Source organism: Leuciscus leuciscus, assembly GCF_965113295.1.
Source record: "Leuciscus leuciscus genome assembly, contig: HAP1_SCAFFOLD_276, whole genome shotgun sequence".
Classification (NCBI taxonomy): domain Eukaryota; kingdom Metazoa; phylum Chordata; class Actinopteri; order Cypriniformes; family Leuciscidae; genus Leuciscus; species Leuciscus leuciscus.
Genome location: NW_028118447.1, coordinates 63,117 through 78,899, shown reverse-complemented (window position 1 = coordinate 78,899; position 15,783 = coordinate 63,117).

Genomic DNA, 15,783 nt, shown 5'->3' with positions numbered 1-15,783 from the left:
CATCTTCCACGCTGGGTACCACCTGCCACGGCTCCATGGCCTTGGGTACATCAGTCCCGATGAGAAGATCTACCTCTGCCTGAATCTTTGGGATCTTCACTTGACTGAGATGAGGCCACTTGTCTACTTCCTCCTGCAGAGGGATGTTCTGTTCACGTGCCGGGATCACCCTCTGAGAATAGATGTTGGGCAGCTCCAGGAAGCTGTTGCCATCCATGCCGCTGACTTCCAGTCCAGACACCACTTGGCTGCTCACAAGCCGCTCGCCTCCCATGGTCTTCAGCAGAATACTTGTTTTCCTCCCTGTGACATTGAGTGAGGCCATTAACTTCTCTGTGCAGAATGTGACATTGCTGCCTGGGTCGAGGAACGCATAAGTAGTCACAATCTTATTACCTTTCTTGGCCTTGACATGTACTGGAACAATCGCCAGAACACTATTAACATTGACGGCCCCAGTAGCTTTGCAGGTCCTCATCTCTGCATTGATGCATCCACTTACTACTGAACTGGATTCTCCATCTGCTCGTTCCACCTTGTGCTTTGTGTTTTTGGACGTGTCAGTCAATGGCTCCTTCTGCCTTGCTTCATCAGTAGCATCCTTATTCTTCTTATGGAGAACTGTCGGGTGAGTAAGCTGGCACACCTGGCAGGCCATCTTCCCATCGCAGGCCTTGCTCATGTGTCCTTGTTTCAGGCAACTGAAGCATAGTCCTTTACTCTTAAGAAAGTCGATCTTCTCCTTGTGAAGAGACCTTTTCATCCTTTTGCAGTGTTCCAAGGTGTGCTGTTCTCCTTGGCAAAAGAGACAAGGGGTCGAGAAAGCACTCAGTGATTCTCCCTTGGGCTTTAATTTGGTCTCTGCCGGATTCTTGACTGCTGTGGCTGCAGTAGTGAAGCTTCTCTGAGCACCACTCATTCTGGCTGATTTCTCAGTCTTGTGAGCCCTTACATGGCTCTTGTTTCCATCCGTAATGTCGCCGAAGAGTGGGTGGAGGGCTTCCTCCGCTTGCTGAATCACAAAGCCGACAAGGTCCCTGAACTTAGCGCTGCGTTGCTCCTTCTCTAGGAGAGCACATGCTTTGCTTCTCCACCTCTCCCTCTGCTTGTATGGAAGCTTGGCAGCGATAGCTCGCATATTGGACACACTGTCAAGCTCTTGCATGTACTCCACATCCGACATTGCGTTGAGGCATCCTGTGAGGTAAAGGCCAAAGGAGTGAAGTGCTTCTCCGTCATCTGACTTGATTGTCGGCCAGGCCAGTGCTTTGTCAATGTACGCCATTGAAATCTTATATCCATTACCAAAGTGCTCCTTTAAGAGCCTCTTGGCTTCACGATAGCCAGTTTGCGGTTCCATGTGAAAACAACTTCGTATAAGCTCTCTCGGCTGCCCGTCCATGTACTGCTCCATGTAGTACAGCCGGTCCCTGTCACTATCCGTCTTATCCTCTACTCCATGTTCAAAGGCCCTGATGAATAGCCTGTATTCCATAGGGTCCCCCTTGAATATTGGAATCTTCTGAGGTGGCAGGGTAGCGAGGTTCTGTTGTTTCATTAGGAAGTCAATAATGGATAATGGCGAAGATTCTTGTAGCAAAGTCTCCTGTTCCGTCCTCACATCCCTAGTAGGGGCTCCATGGCTACCTCTGCGAGCAGGTTCTATTCTGACTTCTGCTTTGGGAGTAGTCGTAGCTTGCCTAGGAGCTTGGGGTACCGTGTGCTTTGCTTTCTCTATGTAAGAGTTCATACCATCTTGCTGGCTAACTCTAGACCAGGCTCTGATACCTTCAAACTCCTCTAGTACTCTGCACTTAGCATCGGAGGCGGCAAGCGCGATCTGCATTTGCAACTCCTCTCTCTCAGCTTTTATCTTAGCTTCCTGTTCATCAAGTAGTTGTTTTTGTTTTAGAGTGAAAGCTCGAGCTTGTAGCTCAGCTCTCTCTAATTCAGCCTTCAGACGGGCCGCTGATGCAGAGGATGCTTTGGAATGTACTGAGGATGGTGCTTTAGACCCTTTCCTTAACTTTCTCGAAGCAATAGCCACTGATGCACTATCTTCAGGAGAAATCTCCTCATTTGTCTTTTTAGCCTTGGCTATGCGCTGATACACCTCTTTTATCCATTTCTCAGCCTTAGTAGCAAAGTTATAAAACATATCGGCCTTCGGCTTAAACCATCCTTCCTGATCTGCATTCATTTCTGATGTTTCATCCAGTAACACTTTGACTGATGTATTTAGTTCACAAAACTCTCCAAACAGTTTATTGAACTCTACTGATAACATTTTCTCTACAGCTGGCAGGTTTCTGTCGTCACCTTCATCCATTGACTGAGTTATCTGATTCATTTTGCTGGTTAGCTGACCTAGCTTGTTTTTCCTTTTATTAATGGCATGACGGACTTTTTCTTCATAAGCCTTGGTTGTGACTTTAACCTGTCTAGCTTCAGTAGGTTCAGGTTGTGGGGTTGAATAGTCTGCTTGGCTCATCTTGATGAATTTAAGTTACAGAGAGAACCAAAAAATCAATTTGCCTATTTGCCTGGTGAAGACGTTTCTCAATCACTCTCACAAGAGGCTGTCAGCACTTGCTACAAATAGTAGCTAAAGTTGCACCAACTTAGCTAATTAGCAACAAGCATGTTACATTTTGACGTCTCCACTCAACAGAAAAGGCACAAATAGCATCCAAATTCTCTTTTCTTCAGTACTCACTGCCCACCAATCTGCTTTTTTTCCTTCCTTACAGAGCTCCAGCAGTTTGTGATTCTTGAATCCTTTTTTTTTTAAAGCACAGTTTTCTTACTATGTCAGGGCCAGCAGTCCAATCCCTTGCAAAAGTTAGTTACTCGTGCCGTAGAACGTTGTATCAGGGCAAAAAGAAAGCTCCACTGGACTCCAATGTCAAAGGATAACAAAAAATGACCGTTTATTCAGGTCCCACCATGAAATCTTTTTACAGGAGTAATAAAATAAATGTTTCTTAAACCAAAACTAATGCTGTCTGATATTTCTAAGACAATGTAACGTCCATAGGCTACGGTAAGAAAACTATATCGCTCAGGTCCTAGTTCACCGCTGGCTCCGAGCGTCCAAAGTCAGTTATGACGCTTCAACGGTATTGCGGGAAACCCAGCACAATTCTCTTAAAGGGGCGGTAGCCCTAAATTCAACCTAAACCCTGAGCTAAACAGAAAATGGTTTTCATTGTTTCCAAATCACAAAAACAGCATTTATAATTCAAATTATATCAATGATCGTTTTCTGTAAACCTCCTTAACATTACTAAGAAACATAACTGAGAAATAATAATCTTTTAATAAAGTTATGTTTGACTACTATTAGCAATAAGCTATTAATGTAGTAATATAACCCTTATAAATCAAATATAAGGTTATTCCATATCCCAAATAATATGTACAGTGTTTTGGCTCCTATATCGAGTGTTTGAGCAACCGAACACACACTCCAACCCATAATGCTCAGTGTGTGTCAACGGTCACGTTGGTCAGGTGGTGTTTATAGCATAGGGGGCGGAGCTTTAGAGTCTACAGAGCATGTGATTGGACAGAAGATGTGATGAGAAGCTGAAGTCGCGGTGATGTCATAAAAATCCGTGATTCGTTTTAGCGGAAGTGAGAGAGTAAGTTTGTAATGCTTATATCTCCTAAATTTTGTCATTGTTTTGAAACACACCAGCTTATTCATAAGCTTTAAGCCTAACATATTCATCCTAAAAGCTAAAAAACGTGCATTTTAATTTCAGGGGGCCTTTAAGTTCTGACTTTGAAAATTCACGTTTTGTTTAGCCATAACTTCTCTCAGGAGAACAGGAGACCTCCAGACTCTTTCGGTTCCTCCGTCATCCTTAGAATTAAGCATTCTTACACCCGAGACCGGGGAAACTAATGTCCCACGACCCACAGTTCTGCAGGCTTTAGGAGTTATCAGCCCACAGTTCTGTCCTGTGGTGTGTCCAGTCGTGTCCGATGAGCTTCCCTGTGGAGAAAGTCCGATCAGCTGTTTGTACGGTTTGGTTCGCCTAAGAAAGGTTTTCCCGTGATCAAGCAGAAGTTAGTAAGTGGATAGTCGAGGCTATTTGACTTGCTTACGAGGCTTCTGGACAACCTTCACCCATGTCTGTTAGAGCTCATTCGACGAGAAGTATGGCGACTTCTAAAGCCTTATTCTCAGGAGAATCCCTTCAAGAAGATTCACATCTGTGAGGCTTTATGATGTGGACTTGGGCTCTGCAGTTCTCTTAGTTCTGCTCATGGATATTTTGCAGGTTTAGAAAACAATTGCGCCACTAACCAGGAAAAAATAGTTTAAAGTCAGTGGCGCGTTGCGCATGTTATTCATATGCTATTTTAAGGGCGCATGCTTGGCCATAATCAATGTAGCGTGTGCACAACGCGCATACACTTTGATTCTCTCATCTACACAGAAGCAGCAGTTTTCATTTTTGCAAATCACACATTATTACGATAGATAGATAGATAGATAGATAGACAATTTATTATAAAAGCATACATCTAGCTTACACATTTTCCCAAATTATCATACGCCTGTTTAACCGAAGTTAATTTGGGTGGGTTTCTCCATTTCAATGTAACTTCTCTCTTTTACGGCCATGACGAGAGCGTTGCTCTCCTTGGCTGTGAACCGCGCGCCTGGCAAATCCGCCGTTACAATAGCAATCCGCTATGGAAAAAGCGCGTCTGCTCTTAAAGGGAATGTGAGATGTCGCTCTGATTGGTTTATTTCACGTTACGCCCAAACCACACCTATGAGTAATGAAGCTACTTCAGACCAACCCATTTTAGATTTGCGCCTGGCGCAAGAGTCATTTATCCCGCCGGGAAAATAGCAACAGCGCCGAGACCCGCCCACAAAGTTACTTGCGCTTTGCGCTTGACACTTGCGTTTCGTTAAAATTGGGCCCTCAGTCTTGTTTTCTGGGGGAAAAAATCTAAATTAAGTGAGTTGTTGCTTAAAAAAAGCTAAATTATCTGCCAAAGCGGCACAATAATCTTGTTTCTGTTTGAATTAACATTATTTTTCTTTCCCCACAGGCAGATCATTGAGCTCGTCAGTATGAAGTGTGTGTAATTGTTCCCACAGCATCGCCACTATGACGCCGCGTCTCGGCCCCTACTCAGGGAACAGTGGTTAGTCGTAACCTGAGACGTTTTTTAAATGTTTCAAACATGTTTTTTCTTGATTAAATGAACGTTAAGGGAACATTCCATTGTAATGTTAATTCCATAACTTAAATAGTCCTCACTTTAGATGAGCTCACAAAAATAGTTCACTGACAACTACAAAAAATTGTATAACTACCTGAATTACAGTAGGAATACATGTTAATAAAGCATTTATTAACTATTACTATATGTGGAAATAATACAATGCATAAATGTACATTTAAATAGTTTATTAATCATTTACTTACACTTTCTAAATGATCTGATAAATGTCTGGTTTGTAAATAATGGAATACATAATTTAGAAATGATAAAGTATTTTAATAAAGTATGAAAATACAATTATTAAACTCATTATAGATATGCTTATAAATCAAGAATAAAGCATTTATAGCTGTATTTATTAATGTCTATTAATTCTTTATAAATTATGAATTAGCTATTTACTAATGCTTAATGATTCATAGCATGCAGTTATTATAAAGTGTTACCAACACATTTATAATAATATTTGTGTGATATAAAGGATGGAGATCTTACACTACTGTGTAAGAGTATTTGACTAATCATAAGAACCCTTTTCCATTATAAAGAACCTTTTGTGAATAATGACTCTTGTCTTTTTAGAGCTGCTTTACAGAAGAATCTGAATTAGTCTCATATTTGATGAAGTTTGCACCATTGATTCTGTTATTGTTTATTACTGTGAAGCTGCTTTGAAATGGTATAAAGCGCTATAGAAATAAAGTTTACTTGACATCTCTATTTTAAGAGTGTGCACGTGTCCAAACAAGTGTTTCTTCTGAAATCACAAGGCAGATCTGAAGTGCTCTCAGATGGACGGTAATTATGAGAGATTTCTGGAGGTAGTTTGTGTTTATCAAAGCAGTTGTGCATTAGACTTCTATTAGCAGAGCAGATAAACTGTAGATTTCATTCTCAACGCTTGAATAACTCGTTTGAGAGCTCTCTCCTGTGCACATGCTCATGTTTGCAAGTTTCTATTTCCAGGCGTGTTTTAACGGATCGGCCGGACATCTGGACCTCGTTCAGTCCTGTTTATCTTCATCTCGAGACTCTCTGTACGGTGGTGTTTATCTACATCTCGAGACTCGCTGTAAGATGGTGTTTATCTACATCTCGAGACTCACTGTACGATGGTGTTTATCTACATCTCGAGACTCGCTGTACGATGGTGTTTATCTACATCTCGAGACTCGCTGTACGATGGTGTTTATCTTTATCTCGAGACTCGCTGTACGATGGTGTTTATCTACATCTCGAGACTCGCTGTACGATGGTGTTTATCTACATCTCGAGACTCGCTGTACGATGGTGTTTATCTACATCTCGAGACTCGCTGTACGATGGTGTTTATCTACATCTCGAGACTCGCTGTACGATGGTGTTTATCTACATCTCGAGACTCGCTGTACGATGGTGTTCATCTACATCTCGAGACTCGCTGTACGGTGGTGTTTATCTACATCTCGAGACTCGCTGTACGATGGTGTTTATCTACATCTTGAGACTCGCTGTACGGTGGTGTTTATCTACATCTCGAGACTCGCTGTATGATGGTGTTTATCTACATCTCGAGACTCGCTGTACGATGGTGTTTATCTACATCTCGAGACTCACTGTACGATGGTGTACGATGGTGTTTATCTACATCTCGAGACTCGCTGTACGATGGTGTTTATCTTCATCTCGAGACTCGCTGTACGATGGTGTTTATCTACATCTCGAGACTCGCTGTACGATGGTGTTTATCTACATCTCGAGACTCACTGTACGATGGTGTTTATCTACATCTCGAGACTAGGGGTTGTACTGACTAGTCGATTAGTCAACTAGTCGACCTTAATGCAATGCCGTGACGCTTTAAGCTTGACGTCGACTAGTCGCGTTGATCATGTGACACTATGATTGTCACCATCAAGTGTGTGGAAATACTTTACTAAAGATGAAGCTTGTAAAAATGTCACTTGGAATGTAAGTCTGTCCTGAAGTACAACAAAAGTACAAGTGCAATGCACACTCATCTGAAAAGGCATCCGCTAATGTTAAGTGAGGAATGCAAATCATCTCGACAGCAGTAAATTTACCCTTCGCAGGGAGTTTGATTGACAGGCGATCTGACCAATTATAATCCGCCGAATCCGCCATTTCTGTCCGACAAAGCAGTCAGGAGAGTTAGTAGATTAACGTTGGAGGATTTGAACTTGAATAACGGAGTGTACTGACGTCTTTCTGCAGTTAAAACAACATTCCTTCTTATGTATATTCATGTTTATTTGATGCTATAAATTAACTAGAAGGAAGAGATGATTGGTTCACGAGCAGCTTTAAGAGGATCTACAGCGATCTGCCACAACACATTAAAGAGCCACAAAACGGTATTTATTGTTTAAATTTCTTTATAAAATGACCAAATATGAAAGTTGAGACTTTGTTTACATATTAAAAGTAACCTGCTCTGTCCTGTCTGTCAGCACGTTGTCAGTGTCCTCTCTGCTCCGCGATGTATATTTCACTGTGTCGGACATAGCAACAGTAACTAAAGGGGGAGGGTCTTTGCGAACGGTCAATTAGAAACTTCACTCAACATGCAAACCATGATCGAAAAGTAAAAACTGTGAATGAGCAGGACTGTGACAGTGAGTAGGCTTACTTACAGCCCATCTTGCATAAATGGCATTGTTATGCCAACATAATGCATCACTAAAAAATGTTTGCACTAAAACGGGAGTTATTGTTGCATTGTTACCGTTAAGTTGCAACATATTATGAACTGTATGTCAGCATCTGTATCATTTTCTGCTAATAAATTGCAAATTGGGGCATGTTGCAAAGCAGTCCCATCTCTTGTGTTTTTATGAATGACGTGAGTGACTAGTCAACGTCGACTCGACTTTGATGTCATAACAGTCGACTTCAAAAAATCTGAAGTCGTTCAACCCCAACTCGAGACTCGGTGTACGATGGTGTTTATCTACAAGATACACCTGAGAAAATCAATAATATCAGAAAGGTGATCAGCACATCCTTGAGTTGCACTGAGGTCAGACAGATCAGACCACCTGAGAAAGTAGTTACTATGTCTGACTTCAAAGAAATTGATGGCAAAATTTTGGAAGAAACCGTACAACACCTTAAAACATCAACATGCGCTCTTGACACACTTCCCACATCTTTTTTCAAAAGTGTGCTAAACAGTTTAGAAGCAGATCTTCTAGAAGTGGTAAATGCCTCACTTCTCTCTGGGAGTTTTCCAAACTCCCTGAAAACTGCAGTTGTCAAGCCCCTCCTGAAAAAGAGCAATCTGGATAAGACCATATTAAGCAACTATAGACCGATCTCAAATCTTCCTTTCATAGGCAAGCTCATTGAAAAAGTTATCTTCAATCAGCTGAACAAATTCTTAAGCTCAAATGGATACTTTGACAATTTTCAATCTGGTTTCCGACCGCATCACAGCACAGAGACAGCGCTCATAAAGATAATAAACGATATTCGCTTAAATACTGATTCAGGAAAATTATCAGTGCTGGTACTACTCGACCTCAGTGCTGCATTTGACACTGTCGATCATAACATACTTCTTGACAGGCTGGAAAACTGGGTGGGGCTTTCTGGGATAGTCCTAAAATGGTTCAGGTCATACTTAGATGGGAGAGGTTATTATGTTTGTATAGGAGACCATAAGTCTGAGTGGACATCCATGACATGCGGAGTCCCTCAAGGCTCAATCCTTGCGCCACTCCTGTTCAACCTGTATATGCTCCCAATGAGCCAAATAATGAGAAATAACCAAATTGCTTACCACAGCTATGCAGACGACACACAGCTGTACTTAGCCCTATCGCCTAACGATTACAGCCCCATTGACTCCCTGTGCCGATGCATTGACGAAGTCAACAGTTGGATGTGTCAAAACTTTCTTCAATTAAACAAAGACAAAACTGAAGTTATTGCGTTTGGAAACAAAGATGAAGTTCTCAAGGTGAACGCATACCTTCACTCTAGGGGTCAAACAACTAAAAATCAAGTCAGGAATCTTGGTGTGACACTAGAGTCAGACCTTAGTTTCAGTAGTCATGTCAAAGCAATAACTAAATCAGCATACTATCATCTGAAAAATATTGCAAGAATTAGATGCTTTGTTTCCAGGCAAGACTTAGAGAAACTTGTGCATGCTTTCATCACCAGCAGGGTGGATTATTGTAATGGACTCCTCACTGGCCTTCCCAAAAAGACCATAAGACAGTTGCAGCTCATACAGAACGCTGCCGCTAGGATTCTGAGCAGAACCAGAAAATATGAACATATCACACCAGTCCTCAGGTCTTTACACTGGCTCCCAGTTAAATTTAGGATTGATTTTAAAGTACTATTACTGGTATATAAATCATTCAATGGCCTAGGACCTCAATACATTGCAGATATGCTCACTGAATATAAACCCAACAGATCACTCAGATCATTAGGATCATATCAGCTAGAAATACCAAGGGTTCACTCTAAACATGGTGAGTCTGCTTTTAGCTATTATGCCAGCCGCAGCTGGAACCAGCTTCCAGAAGAGATCAGATGTGCTCCTACAGTAGTCACATTCAAATCCAGACTCAAAACACTTCTGTTTAGCTATGCATTTACTGAATGAGCACTGTGCCGCTGTTCGTCCGACTGTTTGTACTGTACTGTATTTTATTTTATTTTTCTAAACTGTTTTAATTATCCTTATTTCTTTTAATTATTTTAATTTCTCCTATGTCAGCAGGGCATTTAGCCCGAAACTGTAAATGCCCACTCAGAAGGTAAAAGAAAGTGATAATGTGAAAGTGACGTGTATTAATGTGGGTTTGAAAGTAGAACAGTGTTTAAATGACGATATTAAAGTTTTCGTCTGAGAAAGAATGTGAACGCAGTGCTAAAGAAAGTGAAAAGAACGTGTGAGTAAATGAGGGAGAAAAGAAAGTTAAAGGAAAGTTGATAGATGGAAGTCGTAAGAAGATTGAAGGTTAAAAGAAGGTTGAACGATTTAAGTCTTAAGGGAATCCTTTGAAGGAAAGATCTATAATAATATTATTTTTAATTTTTAAAAGTACTGTATTTTATTTAATTTTTCTAAACTGTTTTAATTATTCTTATTTCTTTTTATTATTTTAATTTCTTCTATGTAAAGCACTTTGAATTGCCATTGTGTATGAAATGTGCTATATAAATAAACTTGCCTTGCCTTGCCTTGCCTTACATCTCGAGACTCACTGTACGATGGTGTTTATCTACATCTCGAGACTCGCTGTACGATGGTGTTCATCTACATCTCGAGACTCGCTGTACGATGGTGTTTATCTACATCTCGAGACTCGCTGTACGGTGGTGTTTATCTACATCTCGAGACTCACTGTACGATGGTGTTTATCTACATCTCGAGACTCGCTGTACGATGGTGTTTATCTACATCTCGAGACTCACTGTACGATGGTGTTTATCTACATCTCGAGACTCACTGTATGATGGTGTACGATGGTGTTTATCTACATCTCGAGACTCGCAGTACGATGGTGTTCATCTACATCTCGAGACTCGCTGTACGGTGGTGTTTATCTACATCTCGAGACTCGCTGTACGATGGTGTTTATCTACATCTCGAGACTCGCTGTACGATGGTGTTTATCTACATCTCGAGACTCGCTGTACGGTGGTGTTTATCTACATCTCGAGACTCGCTGTACGATGGTGTTTATCTACATCTCGAGACTCGCTGTACGACGGTGTTCATCTACATCTCGAGACTCGCTGTACGATGGTGTTTGTCTACATCTCGAGACTCGCTGTACGATGGTGTTTATCTACATCTCGAGACTCACTGTACGATGGTGTTTATCTACATCTCGAGACTCGCTGTACGATGGTGTTTGTCTACATCTCGAGACTCGCTGTACGATGGTGTTTATCTACATCTCGAGACTCACTGTACGATGGTGTTTATCTACATCTCGAGACTCGCTGTACGATGGTGTTTATCTACATCTCGAGACTCACTGTACGATGGTGTTTATCTACATCTCGAGACTCGCTGTATGACGGTGTTCATCTACATCTCGAGACTCGCTGTATGATGGTGTTTATCTACATCTCGAGACTCACTGTACGAGGGTGTTTATCTACATCTCGAGACTCGCTGTATGATGGTGTTTATCTACATCTCGAGACTCGCTGTACGATGGTGTTTATCTACATCTCGAGACTCGCTGTACGATGGTGTTTATCTACATCTCGAGACTCGCTGTATGACGGTGTTCATCTACATCTCGAGACTCGCTGTATGATGGTGTTTATCTACATCTCGAGACTCGCTGTACGATGGTGTTTATCTACATCTCGAGACTCGCTGTACGATGGTGTTTATCTACATCTCGAGACTCGCTGTATGACGGTGTTCATCTACATCTCGAGACTCGCTGTATGATGGTGTTTATCTACATCTCGAGACTCGCTGTACGATGGTGTTTATCTACATCTCGAGACTTGCTGTACGATGGTGTTTATCTACATCTCGAGACTCACTGTACGATGGTGTTTATCTACATCTCGAGACTCGCTGTATGACGGTGTTCATCTACATCTCGAGACTCGCTGTATGATGGTGTTTATCTACATCTCGAGACTCACTGTACGAGGGTGTTCATCTACATCTCGAGACTCGCTGTATGATGGTGTTTATCTACATCTCGAGACTCGCTGTACGATGGTGTTTATCTACATCTCGAGACTCACTGTACGATGGTGTTTATCTACATCTCGAGACTCGCTGTACGGTGGTGTTTATCTACATCTCGAGACTCGCTGTACGACGGTGTTTGTCTACATCTCGAGACTCGCTGTACGATGGTGTTAGGATGGTCATTTATCATATAAAATCTAGGGAATTAAAAGGCTTCTGCTCAAATTATTCAAAGTAATTTAGTAGGCAAATTTAAATTGTATCCAAGTAGGAATTTCTTTTTAAAGACAAAGCTCAAATTTAAGAGTTTCCATTCTTGTCACGTCTTGATCACAACGACTTACATTCGTGCAACTTCACAGTTTTCACTATAATTCTGACATGTGGACAATACAGTATATTAAAGTAGAATAGAATAAAGAATGAGTGGATCACAGCTTTAACTGCTTTACTGTATATAAGAATATGTAAGGCTTTCTGCCAGTCCTGATGAAAATATTCCACACTCTTAATAATAAAGCTTCTCTATTGGCATCAATGGTTTCATGAAGAACCTTTAACATCCATGGATTCTTTCCATCGCACTAAAGCTTCTTTATAGAGGAAAACGTTATTAAAATTGTATTCACACTAAGAAATTTTTTTTCTTTTAAGAGCTGATCACTGGTTCTTTGGGGGAATGAAAACGGTTCTTTATGGAACCTTTATTTTTCAAGTCTTTATTCAAGATATTGCTGCATGTATTAATAACTATGTCATTACACTCATAGACAGACACTATCTCAGATGATTTTACACAGTCATCAGCCAAAGTGACTCATATTATATTGAGTTCATGCATTGACTGGGAATCAAACTCATTACGGATCTTCAGCTTCTGATCGTCAAACTCAAGAAGCCATCAGACTGAAATATTCCAAACATGTCTGGAGAACAATTATTGTGCATATTTCATAACCACCACATGAGGGAGCTGTAACCTGCCCTCTCAGTGCATTGAAGATGAGGGGCTTTAGTGATGATGAGGATGATCAAATACTTCTGTGTTGTCCATGACATTGAATGTTTATTAAGAGGAATATTGCCACCATTAATATTTAATTTATATTTGTGTGAGAACAAACTAAGCATTGTAAACTCACAGGCACACAGGGACAATCACACACTTACTGGAGAAGCAAAATGACTGAAGATATTAAGTCTTGTTTAGTGAAAAATGTATCAAAATAAAGTGAGTTTGTGCTTAAAACAAGAACTAATATCTGTCAATGGAGTCAGAGATTAAGATTATTTTAGTCCCCAAGTGATCCCATCACGTCTCCCATTAACGCTCTCAGTGTGAAACAACATTGTCACACAAATGAAACGAGCATTAAGAGACGACAGAACGGCAGCAGCTTCAAACACTGGAGATCTTTATTCAGATCCTCACAATCACTGCCACTTACATCAGTGACCATCAACACATATCATATCATATAAGCAGGAGATGATCCAACTAACCCTGCAGATCTCTGAGGCCCACGGTCAATCCGTTCCACAGACACACACAAACCCGGTGCTAACGCAAAGAATACAGACAAAAAAGACTGAGTCCAGTGTCTGCCAATAACACAACACAGCGTAAACAAATATTTATAATCAGTGTTTTGTAGGAAAGTCGTTTTTGACTAGGAAGTGAGAACAAACACAAGTGTAACACACCCCCCAAAAGTAAAAAATAATCAAATTTTTATTAATTTATTTTTGATGGGAGGTTGTAATGCCCTGTAACCCAAACCCAAAGCAAGTGTCAGTGTTTTATGGGGGAAAGAAAATCCTCTGATAAAACATGATGATAATCCTGGAGACTCAGTGTTCATAAACACTCCATAACTGTTGCCTTTGGCTTTAGGCTTGCTTAGTTGGGGACATTTTTTATATATATTCATTTATTCAACAATATTATTGATCTCCTGCACTGACACCATTATATATATAAATAAACTAAATAAATAACTTTTTTTTACAACAAAAATGAGCCATCACTGAACTTACTGAAGCTGGACTGTGACGCTATTTTCTTCTGGAAACAAACTTTGTTGCATTATTTTTTCTGTTATCTCTGTAAAGCTGCTTTGAAACTCTCTGTGTTGTAAAAAGTGCTATATAAATAAGCTGACTGAATGTGACTCCAGAAGTTTCGTCGGATTATGAACAGATCAATCCTCCGTGGGAAACAAGTTCATCAAAATATATTATAAATGTGCAAAAAGAAGTTGTCTTGCTCTGGTTCCAGGATTCAGATCGTCTGAATTTTTCTGATTATTTGAGTGTGTGTGTGTGTGTGTGTGTGTGTGTGTGTGTGTGTGTGTGTGACAGACTCGTGAGCCGCGCGCGCGCGTGCGTGCGTCTGGACTCGCTGTGTGTCGCGCGCGCTCCTGCGGGGGTCCGAGATGCTCGAATCACATTATTTACCCTGTGTGGGGGAGAGTGAGGGGCTGGGGGAAGGTAGAGCCACACACACACACACACACACACACACACACACACACACACACACACAGAGAGAGAGAGAGAGGGGGGCTCAGTGAGCGACAGAACCTGTGGAGGAAGCGAGTGTTTTACTGACGCGCGTCATTCGGCGAGTTTGAGGAGAAAATCAAAGATCTGCGGAACTACAAACTTTAGAGAGTTGTGTGAGTGAGTGAGTGTGTGTGTGTGAGTGTGTGTGATCAGGATGTGTGTGAAGTGATTACCAGCCGCGGATCATGAGTTTCTGACAGACTGATCTTCACATGGATCTGCTGAGGTCTTCCTCTTCATCATGTCATAGCGAGTCTTCCTCAGGTGTTGATGGATTACTCCAGATCTCCTCCAGGATGAGGAGCTTCATCCTCCAGTCGAGTGGATTACTGTGACCGTCAGTGATGAGCGCTTGAGTGATGATGATGATGATGATGATGATGAAGATGAAGGTTAGTTTCAGCGCTTTTCTCCAGAGCTGTGTGATTATGATGGTGAGATGTGACCAGCTCCTCCTCAGAGACTCCAGCGACTGTGAGATCCACACCAGAGTAAGTGCTTCACACTGAGACCTGCATTATAGTAGATCATCACCTTATCCTGTAGATCCTGAACCGTTACTGTAGAAATATTAATATACTTAATATTAAACAATACTTAACATTCAATCAGTTCATGTCATGCAACTTTACCATATGTACACACACACACACACACACACACACACACACACACACACACACATACACATACACACACACATACACACACACACACATTCTCTCTCTCTCTCACACACACACACACACACACACACACACACACACACACACACACACACACACACACACACACACACACACACACACACACACACACACACACACACACACACACACACACACACACACACACACACACACACACATACACACACACACACATTCTCTCTCTCTCTCTCACACACACACACACACACACACACACACACATACTTGTTTTTGTGGTATAGAAGGACACTGATGCCCAAACAAGTTTGGTGGTGGTATATGGGGACACCCCTTTCCCATTGCCCTACAGTGATGATACAAATATCAAAAATTTTGTTTTAATCTGCAGATCACAAATCTGACTTCAAATGTTCTATACACACAACAAAACAGAAAATATGACCATATGATATTTTGGTGGTACACAAGGACATTCCCGCCCATCCTAAAATGTTCCCGCCTATGACATAATTGTGATTTTTGGGGCCCGACTTGATTATGAGGACACTCTTTTTACAATACACTAAATATGTCATTTCAGTGGATTACAGGGACCAATGTGTTTTA